The following is a 6,173-nucleotide window of genomic DNA, read 5'->3' as shown; positions in this document are numbered from 1 at the left end:
ACTGCAGATGTAGACAAACGCGAAATGTTAAAACGCTTAAAAACGCCAAAATCAAGCAAAAATAGCGGGGGTAAAGATCGACGCGTTCTGACTCAAATTGTCTAGGTCACGCTAACACTCTTAAAATGCAAAATCCAAACTTAAAAATAAAAATAAATTGATCGTAGCGGTGTAAGAGAATTTCAGACCACCATTTCGTATAAACCTTAGTTCTGTTCTGACTTCTGCCTCAGTCAATCCTTAAAGGGACTGTGTCATGGGAAACGAGCATCAAATTCGGCGAAATATAAAAATAACCTTCTTAAAACAGTGAAGGAACATTTCAAAAACACAGCAAATACAAAAGAAGGTACAGATGGTTAAAAGTGACGAAGATTGAAACGGATTGCAATATGGGTTTTTGAAATGTTGTTGGGCTGAACAGTTTTCAAAGATAACCTCGATTGCTTGTAACTTTTTGAATTGTAATGCCCAGGAGACAAATCTCGTTTCAATGAAGCTATGGTTTTGTCATTTAGATCAAGAAAAGTAATTTCTTTTCAAAAAGTAAGTTTCATAGCGAGATTTGGCAAAACGTAATAAAATAAACTTTACTCAGCCGTGACACAGTCCCTTTAATTTTCTAAAGGTCGTTACTAATCGTTTTCGATTATCGCCCCGTTTAATCAATTTTTAAACGGATTGTATATTGTAGCTCGTTTTTACCGAATGGTAATGAGGTGTAGTGATGATTCGCGAACTTGAAGTGACGTGTTTCCGTCACTCCATTCTAATTACCGCATTATTCATGCATTAACGTGCTGACAGGGTTGTAAAACGCATCATAAACCTAAACCTCATCCCAGGTCTCTCTTGGGACGTGAACGAAGGGCTCCGTGGATCCACGGGAATTAGGCCTTACGGTCTATTAATCTCACTCTTTCCGTCTCTTTCTCTTTTTGGCGCGGCGCCCCCTGCTCGGCCTGGCGACACGCAATACGCTATTTAAAACAGGGGTGATGGCTGTGGACGAGGGAAACGCCTGACGTGTGGACTCACAGCTTGATCCACAGCATCTCTCGCCTCGGTCACGTCATCTTTTTTCATCTTTTTGATCGGCGAAACAGTGCTCGGGCGATCTTCTCTTTCCGCTCTCAAAACTGCTGACGAAAAGTATGATTCACAAAAAATAGCTAAGGATCAAAGGTAATACACACGGTAAATTTTGTGGTGAAAACTGATGCGCTACGAAACCTGAGAGCACGAAATATACGAACTATTGGAAAAATAAACATTAACGCAATAAAATGAGATTGAATTACTTTATTGGACACTTATTTAGAAAGAAATGCGAAGGTCGGCACTTCATCGAATTACCAAATTACCATGAGGTTGCTCGAAGAGCCTTTGATTACTGATGCGCATCACTCATAAACAGTTCTGATGCCGATCCAAAAAGGAAAATAGCGAGGTTGACTGAAATCTACAGTCAACTCTCTCTAAAGCGTACATGCACCCTCGGGGCGTACGCTTTTAAGTTTAAAGGGATGTCCGTCTTATAGTGGTGTCCGCAAATAGAGAGATGGCTGTATACCGAAAAACAGTCAAAATATAAGAAAGGATTGATTCGCTTGCACTGAAGCGAAAACGGACATCATTAGTGCAGTCTGATTTGGCTTAGCGTCCCTTAAAACCAAACTACAAATCGTTTTTAATCCTTGTCGAACTAATAGCATTAGCATTGTGGCCGCATTCTGACAGCTGAAAAATGAAAACCAAATATCATAAATTTGTAAAACAAAGAAATTGCTAATCCGTACCACTTTGAGCAACCAATTTGCTCTTGAATATATTAAGGAAAAGCTTTTAATAGCTCATAAACGTGCCACAGGACCTGATCTGCACAGCTACAGGTTGTTTGCGAAGATTTCGGAACTAAAGTCCCTTTCTAAACAGCTTAACCTAAGTCAAAGGTGAGTTGCGTGCACGGTCAAACGTTGGCTCTTTGCACTAGGAATTAATGTTCGATTGATACCCTTTTTGGTAAGCGCTAAAATCTTAAAATGCGTAATTCAAACTTAAATACAAAATTAAGGATATATTTAATACGGAAATCTTAGCTGAATAATCTCACTCCAAGCTATCTTCGATTTCAGCGACGTTCAATCATACACATACGTAACACCAGGCAGAAAAACGATCTTGAGCTGCCGAAGTGTAGACTAAAAACAGGGTAGAGATCTTTTGCCTACCGTGGGGCGAAGCTCTTTAATGACTTGCCAAAGAACGTTAGAGAGACACATGACCTGAACCTTTTTAAAAAGAGAATTTTTAAACATATTTTAAATTTGTAAATACCCCTTTAATTGTAATGTACATAACATTAATTGCGAATTTTTTAATTCAACTATACCCCTTTTTTGATTTTTTTTCTTTTTCCTTCTTTATTGTAAATATTTTTATCTTTTTAACTTCTGTATTGCGGAAGAGCCCCCAAGGGGGAGATATACAATAAAGTATGTATGTATATGTATGCATGTATCTAAGAGAGGATTTATAGAAAGAAATACCGGAAAGATTTCGAATTTCGAACTCTACTTTTTCATACAAACCTACTTCAAGATGATATCTGCTGTACATCGCACAGAGCTAGTAGTTTGTTTTTCAAGTAAGGACGTTCTTTGCATACAAAAATCTTTAATCGTCATATGAAAGCTGCAAACTAAGTAACGAACACGCATAGAAATATTTTTGCATAGTCGAGGGAAAAATTGTGATAATGATAGTCAATGATAATGCCATAGCGCTTTTTCTTCATGATTCAGGCGCCAATTACGAGAAAGCGCAAAAAAAAAACATTAGTCCAAAAAGTCCGTTTAAAACGCTAAGCCTCAAATATGAATAGAGATTGCTGCGGCGTTCTTAATATCGTCGGGCAAATCGTGCCAAGATTGAGGAACCACAACAGAAATTAAAAAGTCAGCCGAAGAGTACAACGGCCAAACATTGTTAGGTGTCCAATTTGGCTTCACTGATAAGAAAATTCTGCTGAGACGATCTAAGGTTTGCATAAGGCAACTTAAAAGATTGACAGCTGTCAGTCATAAGAAAAGTAGCCCTTTCACCGCGCTACTATTCTGTATACTTTGCGACAACGAGAATGGTTTGGCCCTGATCGAGTCGTGGAGTTGTAAAGAACCAAGGTAAGAGTTTTCGTTTAAAAAGCGAAAAGTACCGATAATTAGGCCTTTGTCGATTGTGCTAACATATTTTTTGGCATAATTTAGCAATCCGAGCAGAATTTTAAGTTTTTACGGCTAAATTTAGCACTGCTGGCATAATTCGGCTTTCTTGACTTTCACGAAAAGAAGAAATAAAGTAATTTCGTTTTGAATATACTTTTAATTCCTTTTTTCTGTTTCTAAAATTGCTAAACTATAAGTAACTGTTGGCTCCGGGCTGCCTGTGGTCTGTGTAATGTTTCTTGGCCTCATGATCAGGCCCCGCGCGGCCGCGCCTACGGCTCCGTAGTGAGCAAATTGAGCTCTAAGATCTAAGATGGCATGCTCGTCGTCGAGCACTTCCGGTTCCTCTTCAGATAGATAATTCAGCAGCTGACAATGTCGTACAGAAAGCTAGAATCTCTCGGGAGCGTTCATATACTGTTTACTGTTTATTGGATTTCCTTTGATATAGGGCTAAAAATAGGCTGAAATGATGCGACACATTTTAATTGATTTAAAGGCACTATGATAAATTTAGACGAACACTTAATGTTTGACGATAATAACTAATTCGAATGGATTAGGTCACGCGAAACTTTTACTAAAAGCAAAGAATACATTCCTTATAAAATTCGAAGTTGTGTAACACAAAACAGAGATTTCAGACCAACTCTTATTTGCCGTTTCTGTTAGGTTTTTACTGATAAAATACCGACAAATCCAGCTTATAAGACCCCGGCCAGGTTATAGGCCCATTTACTTATAGACAAAAACATACATCCGATTTGCTCTATCTCATTCCATGTCATTTCGAAATATTATTTTTATTCCGCCTATAAGCCTCCCCCCGGTTTCTAAGCCCATCAAAATCCCATATCAATGTAGGAGGTTTAATTTTACAACTTAAACGTAAAGCGAGGCTCCACCGTATTTCAACTGGCGTATGCAAATTGGAGTCTAATTTGTCATCAAACTGAAGGTAAACGGGCTTGAAAGAATTTCCATAGAAAAACGAATAAAATAAACGCTTTGAGTTGCTTGGCCAGCAAAAAAAGTATCTTGGACTTTGCTTGTAATCACAGCATGGATTGGCTGCTTCTGAGAAAAGCGCGGAAAAATATCAAAAAATGTTTCCGTAAAGAGAAGAGGTGAGCGTTGTCTTGCATTCAAGTCTTTAGGGTTGTTTTTTTAATTTTGATGTAAAGGAAGTCCAAAATATGAAAGAAACCTAATCAGCAATAACCCAAGAGATCCCATCTCCTCCTCGGACATTAAAATGCATGTTTTTGAAAATTCTGGTCAAATTCTGCATTACACGGTCAAATGCCCCAGTGAATAATGCTTCACAGAGCAACAAATTCCAAAAACAAACAAAACTGAAAAACATTCACTGAAAGCAGCAAATCCATACTAAGCATTTTTTGTGTGTGCAGCAAATGATAATCCATATGAGCAGTCGTAGACAGGCTGTCTGTCTTAAAAAGTCGACTGGTTAAAAGCCTAAACTGCGAGCGATTTACTGCCAATTCATATCATTTAATTTTAATAATCCACGAGTTTGCTCAAGGAGCCCTTGATTAAGGTTAATTTGTATTTTGATTGCAAGCTACTTATCACTCGTAGTCATGTCTGATGGCGATCTAAAAGGGATGTTAAGAGCCCGAGACTGAAATATATAGCAAAAGGTCATAGTCAGAGTCATATTTTAACAATTAGACTACAAGCCAGAGTTTTCAATGGACAAATAGTTAACGAGGCGCAGCCGAGTTGACTATCGCTTACAGATAATGAGGGCGAGTAGTTTTAGTAGAAACTCCTGCAGGGGATTGCATTAACAAGCGAAGCGGAATAATTGCTTTATTAAAAAAAAAAGAATTGCAATATTTGAGCTCCCCGGCTGTTCTCGTCGGCGAGTATCGGCTACAATATTTGTGGTCAATGGTATATGAGCTCATATACCATTGCCTGTTAAAGAATTAAAACTCAAGAATTGGAATACATCTTTCTTTTTTAAAATCACTGATAGAGCACGATCGCGTGCCCATTGCTTTTTAATGGATAATTATTTTGTCAAATTGTAGGTTTTCAACTGCAATCCCCTAGAGTTTCTACGTACTAAAACAATTAGACTACTTGCCCTCATTGTCTATGAGTGATAGCCAACTCGGCTGCGCCTCGTTAACTATTCGCCCACATAAAACTCGGGCTCGTAGTCTAATTGTTAAATAGCTGAAATAGCGTTGAATCGCATGTGCCTGCACGTTTTTGTTCAACTAAAGTAAAAACGGCCATCTTTAGTGCAGTCTGGTTTGCCTTAACGTGCCGTAAAACCATGCGGCACACTGTTCAACACTTATCGAATTCATGGAAATTGTATTGTCGGTGCTTAATGACAGCTGAGAAATGAAAAAAAAAAACATAAATTGGTAAAACAAAACAAAAAAATTACTACTGTTAAGCGCTCTGGTCAGTCTGTCTAAAAATTATGCTCCTGAATATTTATTGATAATTAGGCTAAGCTTTTAATGGCTTATAAACGCGTCACAGGGCCTGATCTGCACAGATAAAGGTTGTTTGTGAAGATCTCGGAACTTAAATCACCTGCTCAACTTAACTTAATTATAAGTTGCGCTGTTAACGTTGGCTCTAAGCACTAAACATTAATGTCCGATAAGTAGTTTTGGTGAGCACTAAATACACCCTTACCAGTTTTCATATACTAACGTACTTTCATTAAGTTGATATCCGTTTTGCATTGCACTTAGAGAGCTATTGGTTTTGTTTTTTTAAGTGAGGACTAGGACGTTGTTTTCATACAAAAATCTTTAATTGTAATACATATGATAATTTTTTGCATAAGGTGGGGTAAAATTGTGTGATAAAGATATAATCGATAATAATGATAGCTCCCTTTTTCCATGGTCGGAACAAGCGCCAATTATAGTCGATAACAGAAGCGTCCTTTGATAC

The sequence above is a fragment of the Oculina patagonica genome, chromosome 7, assembly GCF_052425735.1.
Source record: "Oculina patagonica isolate OP01 chromosome 7, crgOcupat, whole genome shotgun sequence".
Taxonomy (NCBI): domain Eukaryota; kingdom Metazoa; phylum Cnidaria; class Anthozoa; order Scleractinia; family Oculinidae; genus Oculina; species Oculina patagonica.
Note: the sequence above shows the minus strand (reverse complement) of the source record.